The 20067-nt window shown below is 41.6% G+C and overlaps 1 protein-coding gene across 9 annotated transcripts in view; it reads right to left on the bottom strand.

The window, feature by feature from the left end:
- GRID2 (glutamate ionotropic receptor delta type subunit 2) overlaps positions 1 to 20067 on the bottom strand; it is a 554341-nt gene that overhangs the window by 236003 nt on the left and 298271 nt on the right. The window lies entirely within an intron of this gene.

Genomic DNA, 20067 nt, shown 5'->3' with positions numbered 1-20067 from the left:
TCTGCGCGCACAACAGGTGCAGGCAAAGCCCAGAAACCCACATGCGAGAATACATTCCCCTAAAAATACAAAACCATATTTTAGTGCCAGACCTGTTGTCCCGTATCATATGGCTCTTACTCACAGTGAGTAATGTTTTATTTTGCAACCACCATTCATCTCAATGGGAACATTTACAGTGTGTGTTCCCTCTGGATGTGCCCCGAGCATATTTCACTTATTGGGCCAACTTCTGGGCTTCACGTTAAAGGTAATAGATTTTTAATAACCACAAGTATTCTTTCTCAGAAAAGTACTAAACATCATTAATAAATGGACAAAAAAAAATGATCAGTATCTCCCAAGTTTCTAATATTCGGAACATTTCAAAACAATCTTCTTAGCTATTCATCTTTTATGCTACGTTCTTCTTCACCACCTTCAAAGACAAAAAGCTTGTCAAGTTATCTTTTTGGGGAGATGTTGCATCTCTTCCTTGATACGGTTTCCCTGCATCAAGTCCTGCATTAGCTAGGTTGCACGCCTCAGTGACAATGCTACTGCTTTTTATTGATATATTGATCTATGCATCAATAAATACCTGTAGCAATCTATATGTCAACAGATATTATTGATAGGTGTATACAGACAAATGAAACTGTATTAGATTTTGCAAAAGCCTGCTTTTAATTCAGTGAAAATGTAAGTCTATGTGGTCCTGATGCCACCTGTTCAAACAAAATATGTAGTGAGACCCTCCAGTCTCTCAACCATGGATTTTAAAATACAGCAGAATGAAAATGCATTAGAAAATCACTTGAAAAATGTCTAAATTTCCAGGCACACTTTGAGACTGAAAATAACCAGTACACTACTCTCCATAATGCTGTTAAGTAAGAAACATGCTTCTCATGAAAATTGTTATATTGAAACACGAAGGGGAAGAAAACGGCACGGAACATTTAGCTCCACAGGGTCGAATACTAATACTGGCAAACAAACTGAATAAAGGATTAAAATCTTCTCTCTTGACACTGCACCACATTTGTTACAATAGCCTCAGGACTGAAGTTACCAATGTGGCTCTTTTTTCCATGCTACGCTTGGAAGAATCGCATGTGCTGGACTGGGTCAATATGCACTTAATTATCCTCGCAAATGGACCTTATTCTTGTACACTTAGGGACTATTTAATACACAGAGTTAGCTGCTGGAGAAAGGGCTGTTATCTCAGAGCCAGAAGATGAGCGTATGAATTGCTGAGTTCACCTCCGAGTCAGTCTGAATGGATTATTCTTTGAACAGAAATACAATTTCTACAATATATACACATACAAGTAAAGCCTATAGGATATGTCAAATTACCATGGATGACATTCATATATTCCTTAGCCAGGAAGAACTTGAAAATAGTCTTGTTTAACCTGTTCGTCAATGACCTGGATGAAGAGACCCTCCGAATGTTTGCTGATGATCCCAAACTGGGAGGAAGGGCTGACAAACCAGAGGCTGCGCTGCCATCCAGCGAGACCTGGACAAGCTGGACTGGGCGGAGAAGAACCTGATGAAATTCAACAAGGGCAAGTGTAGGGTCCTGCACTTGGGGATGAACCACCCCAGGCACCAGTACAGGTTGGTGCTGAGCTGCTGGAAAGCAGCTCTGCAGAGAAGGACCTGGGAGTTCTGGTGGACAACAGGTTGACCATGAGTCACCAAGAAGCCAATGGTACCTGGGGTGCATTAAGAGTGTGACTGGCAGGTCAAGGGAGGTGAATCCTCCCCCTCTACTCTGCACTGGTGAGGCTGCATTTGGAGCACTGGGTCCAGTTCTGGGCTCCCCGGTTTAAGAAGCACAAGGAATTAGCGGAGGGAGCCCAGCGCAGAGCTGCAAAGATGATCAGGGGTCTGGAGCATCTTTCTGATGAGAAAAGACTGAGAGCTGGAGCTGTTCAGCCTGGAGAAGAGAAGGTTGAGAGGGAAGCTTACCAATGCTTATAAATATCTCCAGGGTGAGAGTCCAGAGGATGGACCAGACTCTGTTCAGTGGTGCCCAATGACAGGATGAGGGGCAACGGGCACAGACTGAAACACCGGAGGTTCCATTTGGATATGAGGAGAAACTTCTGTACTTTGAGGTACCAGAGCCCTGGAATAGGCTGCCCAGAGAGGCTGTGGAGGCTCCTTCTCTGGAGACAACCTGGCATTTCAACATCCTTACCATCACTTTACTTGTGCTAATCCACAATCAAATCAGGATAAACAGCTGATTCAAGGGGCAAAATACAACATCAGGTGACTTGAGCACCTACAAATGGACGTTAGGCAATCAGAACTTCTATATAGCTTTGAAAGTATAAGTTGTTATTTCTTGTTTACTTTGAGAATAATATGCTGCTGGCTGCTCCTCAAATCCTGTCTTAGTTTCAGGATGCTGGTGAAGACCGAGGAAAGTGTAGTGTGCAAATCCCCTGTTGCAAAGGGTAAGGAATAAGGTTAAAGTCTGGATTTCTTTCACTGAGATATCCTGCTCCCCGCTCAGCAACTGGCCACGCCAACCACAATCCAACTTTTGTAGTCTTTGTCACCTTTCAACAGCAGTCCCGAAACATCAATGAATTCATTGCAGAAAGATAATGTACTCACACGAAAATAAAAAATCAGCCATGAAAACTTACAAGAAGTTTAAACAGATAAACTACAGATCTTTTAGCTTGGTGTTCATAACCTAAAATGCAAGAAGTAAGGATAAAATGGGATTGTAAGACCCATGATCAAGTGAGTCTGCCTTCACATTTTCAATAAATCTTTTTAGTCGCTTCTGGATAGCATTTCTGCTCTTGCAAATTATTTTTCCTTCATAACACAATGGTTCATCCCAGACTTAGAACTGGATTATTTCAAGATGAGTGAGAACACATTTTTAATATATCCTGAAATCTGTTCAAAAGGAAATAAGGGTAAGATGAGGGGGGGAATATTATTACCTGGATTTTAAAGAATATTCTCCGCTGCAGTGCAGATAACAGACTCTATCCTGATCCTTTTCTTGATAAGGTTATAGAAAGCCACTTCATTCACAACTTCTCTGTAAACATCAGCCATTCTCCCCCTCCCCTCCACTACATTATAGACGTTATACATCAGCCAATCTCCCCCTCCCCTCCACTACATTATATACATTATACATCAGCCAATCTCCCCCTCCACTACATCATACACAACTCGGACTGCTAACAGTATTTTAAATTCAGTCGTAATTAACCTTTAAGGGATTTTAGTTTGCTCTGACTGTAAAACAAACTTATGTTAGAGTCTTAACAGCTGTGCTTCCTAAGCCTTGAGATTTCTTTGTGTGGGAAAAATAATCCAAACTTCTGATATCTCAGTGTAAAAAAACATTACCAGAGAGCACATTTGCATCCCTCTTGCACAAAACACCACCACCACTTTCAGATGTTTTTATTGAAAAGCATTTTGTGAGTCTTTTCTGGGTCAGATTTCTTCCTGCATACAGGCTTTGCTGATTATGGTAATGTTAAATCCATCACATTAAAATTTAATAATTCATCTGAACCTTGAAAAAATAAACTAGCAGTCGCAAGTTTGAAGCGAGGCAAGATTTATACACAAAAGGATGGAATACGAGAGAGCTTGAAAGAAGCAGAGCTTGCAAATGCTACCAAATGGAAGGATCTGCAAGTTCTCTTTTTGGGCACAAGTCCAGAATGACTTATTTTTTCCCTGCAAGTCAACCTGCAGCTCTTTGGTTCTATGCAGAGGGCACATGTATTGCTGGATTACCATGTCAGGTGGAGAAACAGCTGTACAACTTCTTGTATTTCTATTTTTCCAATCTGTTTTCACCCTGGTATTCAACAACTGCACCCGTGCTTTGTCTCAGAGGAGTGATAACTCCTGGCCCTTCGAGAAGCCTGAACTGCTTTGGAAAAGATCAGAGAACCCCCCAACATTTTAAAGAAGTTACACATCCACTAATGTTCAGATGAAGAATGTCTTCAGCTGCCATCTCCTCTAGCACGTGAACGTGACTATAGTCCCAAAAAAGTGCCACAGCTTCTCAAGTATCTATGGTTGAGGTAAAAAGAGGAAAGAAGAGACTGTGTAGAAAGGTTTGATATGAGTGCTAATGGGTTGAAGGGGGCAGGGAAATAAAGGGCTTAAATCAATCAAACCCAGGCAGTGACATTCTTGGAGAAAGGGCTAGAGACGCTCACAAAATGGACCTCTAGGATCCCGGCATACCAACGGGGATGCCCATCTGCAAAGTCAACGTAGCTCACTGGAATACGAGGAATGCAAGGAAAACTGGGCCTAGATTCTAAGAATGACTCCAAAATCCTCCTTTTTTTTCCTCCTGTGCTGATCCCTTACTGACACATCGAATCTCGCCGACTGCCAAGCATCCTTGCTCAATGTGTTGCATGAGCAATTTCCACTCATCCATCCAGCAAAATGAAAACTTTTCATTTCAAGTGTAACCATTGGTAGATTACACTCAATTACCTATTTAACGACAAGGCATATATTACTTTAATATAGAGTGAAACTTCCTTCCATGCCTTCCTTTGTTCCTCTTTGCCCTTGCACTGTTGCTGAATCGTTTAATTTTCCTAAGCAGCACTATTTGAGAAGTTATTAAGCAGCACATTGTGTCTGATACCCTTTTAAATAGCTAGCTTGCCTGCTGCAGAGCAGACAATTGCTGCATAGCAGCAACTACATGGAAACAAAAAGACTTGAGTAGCTTAATACAAAATTGAAGACAATTTTATCAAAAGACAACATCTTGATAAAATCATAGGGATTTACTCTAGTTCTGTGTTCTCTGTAAGTCTGTGTAGAAGTGCTGGGGAAAAACCATCAACAACAAAGCTATTTAAACCATGAGCATCAACAATTCTCATTCTATGGACTTGCTCCAAACAAGCCAGGACAACACTCTTGTTAAGAGAATAAAACACTGAACTTGATGCCATTTGACAAAAATTACACTTTCCTTGCCACCTATCAGTCAGATTGTCAGGTAATTTTCCCTTCCAGCGTTTCTCTCTCGGATCCAACTTCACCTTCCTCTCTGCTTTTCCTTGCCCCGAGCATTGCAGGATGTTGACTTTCACCCTTCCATTGCCTGTTCTCCCTCTCTCCTTCAGATTTGCTCCAGCCAGGCAATGCAACTTGCTCTCCCTCTTCGTCTTTTCTCCTCCATTCCCTTAATTCTTTTGTTCCTCCACCTACTTCGCCCCATCTCCTCTGATATCAAGAAACAACAAGACCTAGAGCACCTGGCACCGGACTGAGAATTCGAAGGCTCATATCCTGGTCCTACCTCTGTTGCATGACTGAATTTGGATGAGTAACCTCTTATGCTTATTACGACACTTGACAACTTTTAAAGACACATTTGCATGATCTAAATATGAATTATTATATTTTTCCAAGGTTAGAAGGGCTGTTTCCTAGCATAATTGACATTGTCAGAAGTTGCTTTACATCCCCTCTCTTTTCTGAACGTGCATGTTTCATAGCTCCCCCTTCTTGTCCAAACTATTAGTATTGGAGACACCAGGCTGTGCTGGAGAGATGCAGCGTGAAGCACAGCACCACAACCTCGTCCAGGACACACAAAAGAACACCCAGCTGGTAGCATTAGTTTAATTGGAAGCTCTACAATGGAAAGAGCTGCCTGCGCTGCCCCGGATGGGCTTGGCATTCTCCCAAGCATGGATATTACCGAACAATACTGCTCAAAATAAGAACATCCCCCCCCCTCCAAAAAAGCAATGTGTGAACAGCAATGTGGGAGAGCTTGGAGAGTTTTCTTTCCTACAGTGCAAAGAGCAAACATTCAGGGAATGTTCTGCTAAGAGGACAGTAGAGCAACTTTTTCTTTAATGTGGCATTGTAGGGAGAGGAAAGTATCTTCATGAGCCAAAAAAGGCACACATTTAGTTCTACTAGACAAGCGAATTGAACAGAGCAATTTGAAGAGCAAACAATGCTAAGGCCAGATCTTGCATTTTCCATGAAAGAGGGAAACAGACTCTACGTTGAGATAAGAGAGCTTTGTATGAGAATAAAAAGCAAGCAAGGAACACAAAGAATACATGGGTGTGAGAAAAACAGTCTGTAGGAGTTCAGAACATCACTTCCATTAGCAGCTTAGCCACTCAAGAAAATCTCAGGCCAGTCAAAACAACTATCACCATTATTATTTGCTAAGAATAGGCACTGTGGTTATTTCGTTGACTGACACACAGAATAACAATAATGATAAGAATAAAAATATCAACTATCTTTTATAGAACACTTTTTTATTTGTAGCTCTGAAAACGCTTTGCAAAGAAGCTCGGCATCTTCATCTCTATTTCACAGAAGAAAAAAACCCAGATGTGCCAAGGGGAATTTCTTGCCCAAGGTCAGAAAGCAAAGCAAGGAAATTGTTTTCTGTGCCAAGCTAAAACATGCACAAAGCCCAAAAACAAAGCCTTTTGTTGCAGCTTTTCATTGTTTGTTTTGCACATTAACGTGCCATTGAAAGCATTGTATGTTCTGATCCCAACATAACTAAGAGGAAAGATTTGAAAGGCAAGGCCATGTCTCCTGCAACAACAGAATTGAGTGATAAAGAGTTCCAGATGCATAGTGACCCCCGAGCAAGAGTACGGCTGATTCTGAGGGATGGGGGCATTTATGTGATGGGGAGGGAATGGCAGAAAGGGAACAGAGCTGTAGGTGGGAGACAAAGCCTTGGTGGATAACAAAACAACAGCAGATGTGCGGAATGTATTGTAAGTGTTCCATAAAGGAGTAATCCTTTCACAAGGAACATTATAAACACAGTGTTTAACTGTAGGGAACTTGTAAGGTATTAAAGCAAGGCGGTGGAGGAGGCAGGAAACCCATGCATTTCCTGGGAAATGCACAAAATCAGGCATTTTGGAGAAAGGCGCATACTTAGAATCAGACTGGTATCTGGTACCAGCGACAGGGGAATCCAGCATTGCAGCTCCTATTACAAACATCCTCAACGTGGCTTCACGTGATTGGTCCTAACAACCTCAGATAAGCTACATATTCACTAAAAACCACGTAAGATGTTGAAATCCAGAACACGTTTAAAAAGGGTTGATGGTACCACGGTTATATAGTGAATATAGAAATATTAAAACAGTACTAGTGGAAGACGTGGGTATAGCAAAAAAGAGAACCAACTGGTTTTCGCAAGGAACAACAATAAAGGAATATGAAGAGTAATGGGATGTAATCACAGCTTCGAGGTCACAGAGGAGGATGTTAAATGCTGGCCAGTAAGTGATGAGGCAGGAGAGATTTGCCTTCGGGAAGTAATAAATCCACTTAGACACCACAGAGGAGGAGGTGGGTTGCTGCAATGTGGGAGGAATGGAAGAGACCAAAGATAGAGCAAGGAAGCCAGTGACAGCGACATCGTCACAGCTGGAGCAGGAGATGGCCAACGCATTGGCAAACGTGTCCCTTAAAAGGGCACTGAGGAAGAATCAACGTGATGTGTGTTACACAAGCAGGGCTTGGCAGCAGCCTCAGCCTGCGAAGAGGAGCAGAGAGAAGACAAGACGTGCCCAGGTCTGAACGGCTATTTTTGCTTTCTTACTCCAGGAATAACAATGGTGTAGTGTTCTTCTGGTGCCAGCTGCAACCTTTTACTGAGATTGCTTTGAATTTAATGGCTGCGAGAGATGCCAGGAAAAAAAGGTAACGCACCTTTTCTTTTCCCTTGACTTTTCCCAATGTCACAGAAAGAGAAATTTGCATAAGTCTGAAATGGAAAATACACGTTTTCAATAAGGAGCATTTGGGTGATACTAAACACTTAAGCTTAATTGGAAGCAGCAGTTGATGTAAACCATGCACATCACGGTAAAGCAGGACTGCCAGGATATTTAACACCCATCTGCGACAAAGAAGAGACACGCGTCCAACACAAGACATACCCAACCGACTACAAGACATCAAGTGATGCAAATCCTCTTCAGAATCGGAAGCAAAGCTTCCCTTTGCCTTTAAGTAACGTTTTAGTACTGTATCTGTCACTAACGAACCCAAATCACGCGGGGAGGAGAAAACAAACGGTCTCAGCTCCCAAAACTGGAGCAGAAGCACTTTAGCAGAGCACGTATAGCACACGGCTCAGTGCCTCGTGCAGGAGCATCACGCGGAGTGATGCTCTTGATCTAACTGAGTCGTCTTCTCACTTTTCCCTCAAATGCAAGTTGCATTTTTCTTCCTAGCTCTCTTAAAACTTCTAATTCCCATTGGAACTAAGCACCGGCGCTCACCGCCTGACTTCAGACACCAGGAACTTTATCCCTTCATTGCAGTCAACCCCGTGGGCGCAGCATTTCATGTAGCGACTGACACGATTTTCTCCCCTTTCTCCAGCTCTTTTGCGAAATGCACTGACACAATAACTCCCCACGGCAAAACCATTAACTCCAACTACACGGTTCTGCCTTCTTAGCACATTTTCTCATTTTGCAGTGGTACGACCTCATGAGTTTCAAGCAAGTTGGTCTGTCACTATAGATGTGAAGGAGAGGGGAACCGGGCTTATTGTGTATACCGAGAGCTCCTGGCTGTGCGTTGCAAATAGTTTAATTCCCTTCAGCTTTATTTTTCTATTCAACATCACAGGGGAGGCACAAAACGCAGGTAATGTTTGTTTCAGCTGTCAAATGCCTCTGGGGCATCACACCTGTGCATCTAGCTCCAGTACCACGTTCTGCACCCATGTGGAAAAAAGGACCCACCACCATTCAGCTTGTGGGGCTGCCTTCAAAGGGCACTAAACCAGAGTACCAGGGGTATCAAACCACAGCAGAACAAAGAGGCAAAAAAAGAGAAGAGAACTGACACATACACTAAAATTATTTTCATTCAAGCATGTCAAATAATTTAAGAAAGGAACTTAAGTTATTCCTCTTTTGCCACAATATCTGAAGTAGGTAACAGATGAAGCAGCACACCTGAAAAGCTGGAGTTGCAAAACACAAGTTTGTTTTTTCTATCCGGTAGATATGTAAGCAGTAAAAGGCTTACAGATATATATATAAGCGGCACTGTAAACATAGCAGTAACAGGCCAGTCCATATATATACGCAAAGTGTGACTCTAAACACCAAAGTCTGCTGTTTGAATCCTGTACACACAATAGAAGACGACACTGAAGTTTCAAAACGGCTTCTTTCGGACCAAACAAAGCACAATTTTCTCAGTAACGTGAGCAGTGCCAAGGGGGTTGTAGTAATGCCTGTGTGGGTTTTCTGCCATTGGGCTGATGTGATCAAAGAGCAGACGCTGCCCACCTTTCCTATGGCATCTCGGCATCGTGCTGCACAAGGAGATCCACTAACAAAAGGCAGAAGGTCAGTGTTCAGAAATATAATCACAGCTGACTAGCTGCCAAAAGCAAATCATTTCAAAATGCACCGTAATGCATGAGCATGCATAAGTATAATACATCACTCCACTGTCTATAAGCCCGTTTCTGCAGAACTTATATAAAACAGGAGGCATAACTTCAGCAAATAGCCCTGATCTCATGTCACCAGTTTTGGAAGGGGTGAAGCTGTCTGGCTTTTCCAAGAGTTATGCCTGATCTTGGCCTATGAATGAGTGAGCGGACAGTAAAGTATAATTCGCCCTTTTCCAAGTTCCATACAATCAATTATTTCCCTTGGTTAGCAGGGGGATTTCACACTGCTATCTCAGACCCCACTGTTACTTAGCCTGCATCTTTCTCCTATCCTCTCCTCCTTGATGCTTCTTGATACCAGCCTATTTTTAACAAGAAAGCAGTTGATACAGTAGAAATTATTTGCAGGAATTAGATGAAGTATTTGCTTATTTGCAGCACCCATAGACACAAATCTGCATGTATACATGGAAAACATCTCGTGACTGTCTCCCAGTATTCTGGGACAAGCTGCATGGTTGAAAATGCAAAACCAAGAGAAAAAGACAGGCTTCAACTTTAAGAACGTAGTCTCTGTCATTTATGGAAGCTGCCCACATTTCTAAGCCTTTAAGTCTAAGGTCAGCGCTTTGTAAAGCTTCAATTAACACAGGCACATATTTAGTGGTAGTGCAAGAGATGACCCAAAACCCAGTGGTTTTGTCCTCACAATAGAAAATTAAAGTCTTTTCTAGCCTGAAATTGACATTTGAATTAATGCAGCTTTCAATCTGTGCGAAGGCAGATGAGCAATGTCAAATACCACAGAATAAGATGATTCGCACGCAAGTTTGAAACATATAATGACAGTAAAATTACCACGCTTCCCAAAGTAAGAAATAAAAGAGGAGACAGAGCAAGGAGGAAAAAAAGGATACATTTTTAAAAATCCTCTTATTCTCAGTATTGCTGCCATTTCTCAGTCTCACTGCCATTTCTAAAGCCAAAACCAGTGTTGAAATCCAGGGATGTGAAATAAAAAATGGCAGAGAGTAAGCCTAGCATCTTCATGGAGCTATAAGATCTCTAAACAACAGAAATTGGTACAATATTTAAAACAGGAAATTAAAATAAAACAGAACAAGACAAACCCAGCTCTGTTCTCAGTCTTCAAGTATTTGAAAAATAAGGACACCGTCCTGAAAATGCAGTAAAACGCCCCTCTTAAAGCAATTTTCCCTTCAGATGAAGAAACCTCAACAGTTTCTTCCAGAAATAAACACTTCCTTCCTATCACCTCATACTTTTTAGAGTGCTCCATGCCAATTGGCACTTAAGGCACCCCAAGATTTTCACCATGGAACTTGTGTGCTATCTTCACTTTTGATGTCTGCCATGAAGACAATTAGCTCTACGGATATTCCTCTCTCTACGCTGTGATTTGCCGTCAAGTCCTCTACATGGACGCCCACAGAGGAACCTGGGAGCTCAGTACCCCTGTATTTCCATGGACAGACTCTTGGGGAGGTCTCCAAGTCTTCCACCAAAAGCCAGATTTGCGGATTTCACTGGAGAACAGCAAGGAAATGTCCCATAAAAGCTCTTGCAAGGCGGGAGGAATTTCTAGAGGGCTGCAGACCTCAAGCCATCCTCACAGATCATCTTTTCTAGGACCTGAGCCAGCTGTTCAGCCCATGGTTAGTTCTGCGATATAATCCCCAATTGACCATATCCTACTGCCTGGTAACCACGCAGACACCGAGTTGTCGCTGCATTGCGTGTTTCCCCCAGCTAAAGGACAGCTTTCTTCACATGCAATTCTTTTATACCTAGGAGTATAACAGAAATAGAAGCTCCTCTGGCTGCAGAATACGTAAACTGCCCACTGACTTCAGGTATTGGCTTTCTGCTGTTAACAGGAGTTGGCATGGGCTCAGGGACCACTGTTCTTTGGGAAGGGTTTTCTCCTTTCACAAAGACAGACTATGGCATACAACACTGCTTCGGCGGACTGATACCGTTGTTTTATTTTTAATAGATACAGCCACAAAGGGAATTGTTAACAGTGCTGCTGTTATGAAAAATAGATTAGAGAAAACAATACACTTCCTGGAGAATGCTGCTCACGTGAACAATGATAAAATTAGTAGGGCGACTGGTTTAAAACGTAGGCTATGACCACTTCCCTGCGGCTGAAATGAAGGGGATTAGCAGTTCTGCGAATGGGAAACCTTCACGTGAGGACAAGCAGACATCTGGGAGGGACGAGGAGGAGCTGCTGGCTGCAAACATCACCTTTTGTCCAGCTTTGCCATCAGCTGCACACCGCCATGCTCCTTTCCACGTCCATTTAAAACAGCCAAGCCGAACTCCACCTTGCCAAATTTCCTTTTTTTCAGCCCATAAATTCCGTGTACAATACCACCTGGTTTTGCAAGCTGGTATGAACATGTCACTAACAGCAATGCTATGAATTATGGCGATTTAAACAAACTACAGACCGGGTCTTACAAATTGAGCTAAGCCAGCACACAACCCAAAACAATCTAATTTACAGGGAAAAAAATTCCAACCAGTCCAATGCGGGCACAATGCAGTATTATGTTCACTTTGTATGCCATGTATTTATAATATAACATTAAAAGAAGGAGTATTATGTTCATAACCATGGCATTATGAGTTTTATCAATGCAGGTCAATTGTCTTTTGGGGAAATGTATCACTACCCACTCGAGTTGCTCCAGGCAGGATGGATAAACCCCCAGCACTGAGGGGCTGCTGCAGGATTTTCACTATGATGTTCCACACACAGTGTTTTAGAAGCCTTAAGACAGGACCTCTGCCTAACCCTTACCAGTAATTGTCTCTGCAAGCAAAGCTTTTCATCCAGACGGCTGCTGACGCCTCCAAATCACAATATTAAATTGGTTCACCCGAATCTGTGCTCACAAACTCCACACCTGGCTCCGCCACAGTGCTAAATTCCTTTTCCTTTATGCCATACAGCCCTTTGCAATCAAAATGCAGATACTCATTGAGGGCCTGCAGTACTGGGATAATTTTTTCCTTATCAACAAGCTTGCTGGAAAACACAATTTTTGTCGCCCTGCTTATTGGAAGGACTCACCACTTGCGAGTAATGCCTACACACATAGGCAATTAAAGTGATGATTCAGTGTGTGGATGATTAAGACCCACATTTCTTCTTAACATGTGCCCCAGCCCAAGGGACAGGAGTATCCTGGGTGGTGAAAGCTCAGACTGTTCTCTGACCACGGCACTTGGCGCTGGCTGTCAGACATCCCATGGAGCCAGGTCTGGAAGCCAGGGCTCCTGCCATCCTCCCATCGCACACCCCGTCCTTATAGCGCAGTGATTATTAGAGATAGAAGTTGAAATCCTCCTTGGCAGAAAAGAATTTGTGCCTCCTGCATCCTGACTGTGCACATGAATCACTCGGCTATGGTGGAAAAGAAGAAAATCTCCTCCCTTAGGAATTGTGTGAATCCAGACTCTCACCTCCCTTGCTGCTGCTTACAAAGACTTCAGACAAACCATTTTGCTTCGGGTACAGCACATACTTCTCATCTGCTGGGATAAAGTTTTACTTCATTCTTTTAATCTCTTCTTTTCAGCGGCGAAACCAAGAAGTCTAATTGCACACAAGCATGAAATCCCGTATCATCCAAGATGCCTTTAGTAGACTGATGAGAAGGTGTATGGACCACATATCCAGCAAGCATCTCAAAGGAAAGGAACTAAATATTCTTGCTCTTCTTAAGGACAAAATGATACGGCACTCAAGTGAGATAAGGTATAATAAATGCACATCGCTACCATTGAAATTAATGTATTTAATCTTACGTCTTCTCACAGGTCACAAGAGGGTAACTTATCTCCTTTACCGCAGATTGTCACAGAGCCTTTGACAAATCAAAAATTGACACTCTGTCCTAGTACCTGACATGTTTTCTACGCCACAATCTCAGAATCTTCATTCTAAATCCAAATGAGATGTCCCTCTGAAATCCACGCACATTAAAACCCCTGATATACAATCTTCAGATTCAGCAATATAAAGAATCCTGTGGTGATATTTTACAGAGATTTTTTAAAGAAAAACGTGTATAATTTAATTTAGCGTAGATGGCATTATGAAATCAAAATAAGTGCACAATAGGACCTGATGTTTAACCAATGTTTTCCCATTTTTTAGATTGCCAGAGGGAGGAATTGACAAATACATCTAAAAGCTCTGCTATCAACAACATGGAAAACACAAAAATGTATTTGCAAACATGTTCTGCTGGAGCACCCACAACAGCTCCGTTTGCACGTATAACGGGAAAGAAGTGTCAGCGCAATTCCCATTAGCAAGAATTAATTTGTTCTGAGTGGAAAAACTGGGTCAAATTCAAACCTTGTATTAGCAATGGAACTCCATGCTGTTAGAGAATTGTTCAAAACCAATCCACTATGCTTTTGTTTGTTCTCTATTTCTTTGGTACCGTTTTCCCTAGGGGAAACTGCCTTACCGCAAAACGCTTACTAGAAAGGTCAGAGAACTACTAAACCTACCTGATAGCAGCTCCGCCGTGTCCCTAGCCTGAATGCACTTATTAAAAAAGCCTACAAAAAGAAGCGGCAAATTAATCTTCATTATTTTAACGGCGATTCTTTAAATCATCGCAAGGTACTGCAATCGCTTCACAGCGTCTCTCTCAAGGACTTGTAAAGAGAACGTTTTGAGAGACCTACACACCTAAGCAACTTCAGCAGGTCAAGAGAAACAGAAAAGCATTTGTAGAGAGGTTTTAGAGGAATCAATATTCTCAGATTTATAAGAAAAGCAAGCAGGGCGCCCCAAATTTCCCACCCTCGACAGGATACTTCGTGTTAGCTCCACCAAGGAAAAGCAGACAGCAATGACAGCCCAAGGGACATCGCATGGACTGAAGAGTCCCATCTGAGGAGCAAAATCTTCTCTGTGGGAAATAGCGACTGATGTTTGACCACAAGAACTATGGCAGCGGCATCATAGAGAGAGCAAACAACAGAGTTATCGCATCCCTTCAGAAAAACCAAACCTCAGAAAGCTGCACTGATTTTCAGCTTATTTAAAAGAAAGAGGGGAGGAAAAAGAAACTGAGAAAAAACCCAAAGTAAATACATAATAGTTATGAGCGCTCTATTGGTTCGCGTGCGCAAACCCCACAAAAATAGCAAATGGTGAGAATGGTTGTTGGCCCGAGCACAAGGCAATCAGTCCATTAGAACTGAAGTGCGGGCTGCGCTGACAGAGGCATTAGCTCCCTGCTATATCGCATTTGCCAGTTTAATGGGAAGAAAAGCATAAATCGAAAAATAAAAGGTGTCGGAAGCATTGACCTCTAGGACTGGGGCTCGCCAGTGACTCGCAGATGTCGGAGAACCTTGTTGATCAGATGCAGTGATTTATCAAAACGTCCCATATTTACAGCGCATGAGAAATGTTCACTTTTCAGAATAAATTATTTCCTAGGAGTAAGGGCATCTAGATTGCATATTCTCCTGACATCTAGGATGGAAAAAATTAAATTAAAAACCCCGTTGCCAAGCCAACACACACCAACTCTCATCAGAACGCGATTTTCCACCAGCACACCGCACCCACCATGACGTGAAATATGCGACGGACTCCTTGCCAGAATGACAAACAAGTGGCTTTCTGTTAAAAACAGAATCTGGGGATTCAAGGGGTGGTGGTGTAGGAGAGGAATATATCCAAGTAAACATATATATTATCCAAAATTTCAATAAAATCCAAGTACGGCAACATCCCCGCGCCCAGAAGATGGGACTAAATCCTGCTTTCATTACCAGCCAGCTCCCGGCTTGCCAACTACCTGAACTTTTTCCAAATGCTTTAGCGAGCTCCAATTTGACTGCAGTCCATTTTGGCCCTGAATTTAAAAATACATCCCTCCGTTCGTGTATATTGCCATCATTTTGCGAGTGCTAAAGCTAGACGTTACAATTACAACATGCATTACTCAAGCATTTATGTGCTCTTATGCGGTTATTTTTTATCACGCTCATGCATGCAAGCGTGCATCTCAAATCATTCAGGCCACGTCAATCTCAATTCATTTAAAGCATAGAAAACCTCTATGTTTGCTTCAGAAATTAACACATCTAAAAGCCTCCTTATTCAGGAATGGGAAACATTTCTTCAAATGCCTTATTTTTAAGGCAATCTGTGTTTATTCTTCAGCTTAACTGGCAGTCGCATTAGTTTAGTATGCAGAAGTTGTTTTCTACAATCAAAACACTTCCCAGACGCTACCAATCTAGGGTCATTTTCCTCTACAACATTGATTTAGAAGGAGAATACAGGGGGAAAATTCAGATTACTTTCATGAGACTATTTCATACTTCATGAAACTTGTACAGCTGAGCTGAACTTGTTCCCTTGACAGGGCAGTTTCTCAGTATATTTCCTAGCCTGAAAAATGACAGTAAACTATATATATTTGTTGGATTTTTGGCACCCGAGAACTTCTCCTTACTAAATTTTTTTCACATTGATGAAACTTATATTGCCAGGATCTACCACTTTGTGTGGTTTGCATGGCACAGAGGGGAGGAACCGTATATAAAAATACATACGCAGTCCCATTATTTAATATGGCAAGTACAAATACAGTCCTGGGCACTTGGTTGACCGTCAATATCCTCTGATGGGTTATGAAGAACAGACACCACCCTTACACTATATTTTCAAGGTAGTCTGTTATAATTCTCCAACAGCAGGGAATGGGCATTGAAGAAAGGGCAGAAAACATGGGAGAGAGGAGGAGGGAACGTAAAGGGAGTGATGAAAATAGCAGAAAAGATGAAGGTTGGAGCTGAAGGAGAAGGTGCTCCATGGCAGAGCTGACGTCCATCCACACAAGGTGAACATCTCATACCCGAAGGGATCAGACTGGGGATGCGATGGTCACCGCTCTGGGTACATTTGTACCCTGGCTCCTTGTAGCACCAGATTTACCATAGGACAGTAGCAGTGAACGTTCATTTTCATCACGGGTACTGTTACAAATCTCACTTAAACATGATTCTGACATTTTCCAGTAGAAAAGCTCAGCTCTTCCCAGATCTCTTTCACATCAGTAATGAGTTTCAGCAGTGACAAATGATACCCTCTGCAGTTTTTTCTCACTTATCTTCTCAATACCTATTTTCTTCAGTGTTCCCTGCTGAGCATCCTTTAAAAGTCTGAATCATCTTTTGACATAACAGACAGGCTAGCGCTTCAATAAAAAAATATTCAATCTTGCAGCATCAAAACTCCAAATGCTACTGGAGGAGGGAACGGGGCATTCAATAGGTGGGATGTCTGTGCCAAATTCAGTTTGTTGAACAGCTCAGGTCGTTTGTTGTAGAACACTAAGGCTGACCCAAACCTTCATTTTCAAAAGGAGGTGTTTCTAAAGGTGTATCATTTTATTTTACAACCGTCTGTTAAAAGACATAAACATCTCTGATAGAAAGCTATGTATTTGGTTTTGCTTTGTTCTGTCCTTATATATACGCCTTTTCAGGCATGAGGATTTAATATTGGGAACTTGTTTTTCATATTTATACATCTCTCATTTTAACAGCTAAAAGGGAAATATACAACTTTCAATTTTTAATGTAAGCCATTTCAAAGTTTCCAAAAGCTCTGTAGAACTAATTTCATGTATATTTACCCACGCATTAGATACTTAGGTATGTTTATTTCCACTAGCCTACGTCTCCCTTACCATTACGTTATTCCAAAGAATATTTCCACCAGCTGGCAATAAGCTCAACATTTTGCTGTAATGGACCAGACACAAGGAGAACCCATTAACCATGATCAGTTGAGCAAACACCCACATCTTCACCCAGGTGAAAGCTGCTATTTAAAACCACCTATTCCTTCTTATTTGGCTAAAATGAGCCTGGAGAGACAAAAGCAGAAACACAAATCAGACAACAAAGCTGTTTAGAGTCAAGTTTCTGTATGTGGGTGTGACAAATCCTGTACCAGTTGGGTAATAATAAATATACTAACTAGCTGTAGTATGATATTCTATTGCGACTTTGACAATTGTTTAACTTGGTGTTATTCATGATATCACACAAGCAGATCAATTGTCATGAAAAATGCAGCTTTTCATGACTGGGCCACAGCACTTGGAAGATGAAGATTGATACAGAAAACTTAATGGCTAAACTCTGCTTCGTAAATCCTATTCCTATCAACAGTTCCCCTTTTCTTAGAAAGCAAGGGACTGTTCGCTTGCTTTCAGATTCTTATTTAAGTTTCATTTTATTAGAAGGAATGTAGAAAAGTTCACAATCACCTGCTCCAAAGCATATTTGAGTTACTGAGGGTGGAAGAGCAGACTTTCGTAAGCTGGCATTGCTTCTGAATTTCAGAGGTAGCCTCCCCCTCTTTACACGGGTGTCATGTATGCATATGTATTATACACACACACTAATATGTAGTATACATGGGACATCTATTTATTACACAGAAGTCTCTGAGAATGGATAAAAATAATACAAGCCACAATAAAATAGACCAAAAAGCCAGGGTGACGTGCACGTTCAGAGCAGCCTTGTGAAAAGCACGAGTCAGGTCTGAAAAATCCAAAGTGTTTTAACATCATGTGAACCTTTCACTTAAAGTCTTGATCGGTTTCTTTCTATTTTATACTGAAGCACAGTAGTCCTCTCTATCAGGAAGAAATCTACTTTTTACATGGTATAAAACTATGAAATACAAAAAGTTGACGGGGATGGTAGCAATCCTCTGGAAACTGTAATTCACCCATTAAAAATTAATGTTGTAAAAGTTTATAAAATCTTACCATAATTTCCCATCTCTGTTCCTTTCCCTTCCCCTCCCTTCTACTTTTTTAATTAAAGCTTCTGAGGAGCACTGATTGAAAGGTCTTTTATCCTCCTATTGCTTTTTTAGTTCTTCACCTCCGTCCTTCCGTGCTCCGCCTTCATCACGAATGCAAATACAATTCCAAGTGCAATCAGCAGCTGCCTAAGGAGAGCGCTGAGCTCGGTTGCCTTGGGAACAGCCAAACGAGACCTTGACCAAAGACTCACACCGACCCTTCTGCCTTATTCCCTTCCCCATCCCTCGCCCCCTCCCGTTTCAAACCACACGCGCTTCCCTGGAACACGCGGTATCCGACGACAAATATTTGCCAAATATCAAAATATCAGCATCAAATATTAAAAGTGATCTTTCATATACAAAAAAAATCAATGACCAACAGCAGCGGTGGTTGATCCACCACACCGAGCATCGTTCTCAAGCTTGTGGGTACAGGGCGAGGGTCCTGGTTGCTCAGAGATAACCACCCACCCAAGACCCTCTACAATCAGAAACACTACATCTTTTTTCTCACTTGGACATCTAGAGAAATTATATTATTGCCTTCCTATTAAATGTCTCTAGAAATGTCTAATTGACCTGTTAAAACAAACTTGAAAGCCTCAAGATAGAGGAATTTTCAGACACGAACAGGAAAATTCATGTGAACTCATGGTTCCTTTTCTCTTCTGAGTTTATTCATCCACGTATATCATCAATTACATCCATGGTGCCCATTACCTTTGAGGTGTATCTAGCAACTAATGACACCACCGAAGTTCTGGAACGCTATTTTGCTCCAATTATTAATAGAATATGAAACCAGACAGACATTGCTGCAACATTACAATGCCAATGTTTTTAATTTGAGAAACAAGCTTCCAACTATCGATATTTCTGGAAAAAGAGGAGCAAAGTATAACAAAACTGCAGAGACAGAGCCATAGAGCTGCTCCCCCTGGAAAAGCAACACATTCCAAAAAATACACATTACATTAACTATTTGTATGATTTCCAGGACAATTTTTCTAACATCCTGCACTTCCATTTGCTCTTTGCTTTGCTGAGGTTCTTGCCATACTTTGATACTCAACACACCTTGTCAGTGTAAGTAGCTTAGCCCACTGTTCCCAAAGAAAGGGGGAAAAATGACATTGGATTATTTTCTGAAAATCCCCAAACAGACCTGGTTAAGATCCACTTTAGATAATCCACAAAAGATCAGAAGGAGTGGAAGGATCTGGTAACACCAACCAGTTCTGGTTTATTTCCACGTGCTTGACCACAGCTGGAGTTTTTGTCGGGCATTTTGCTAATGACTGATGCTTCTATTGTGTTTTTGGTAAGGGCACTGTGACTCAACAAACTGCAACTAGGGTTGAGTCATTCCGCACTAATTAAACTTTCCAGTAAATAAATAAGTCTGTCATCTCACGAACTTGGACAGAATCCTCAGGAGAGCACCATTGCCCAGGCTGAGGCAACTGGATATTCAAAGCACTTACATACATACATATATCTATATACACACACATATATGCATACACACATTGAAAACAAAATAATAAATACAAAAATAATCTTCTCTTTAACTTTTATCTGGAAACTACATTAAATGGTCAAAGTCTAGAATTTCACACTTATTTAAGACTTGCTTAAACACACTTTTACCCTTGGCACTTGTTGAATGCATCTTCATTAAGTGGAATTCTTAGTTAAAATGTCCCAATTAGGC

Source organism: Patagioenas fasciata, chromosome 4 (assembly GCF_037038585.1).
Source record: "Patagioenas fasciata isolate bPatFas1 chromosome 4, bPatFas1.hap1, whole genome shotgun sequence".
Taxonomy (NCBI): Eukaryota; Metazoa; Chordata; class Aves; order Columbiformes; family Columbidae; genus Patagioenas; species Patagioenas fasciata.
This window is presented reverse-complemented; position numbering and strand designations above follow the sequence as displayed.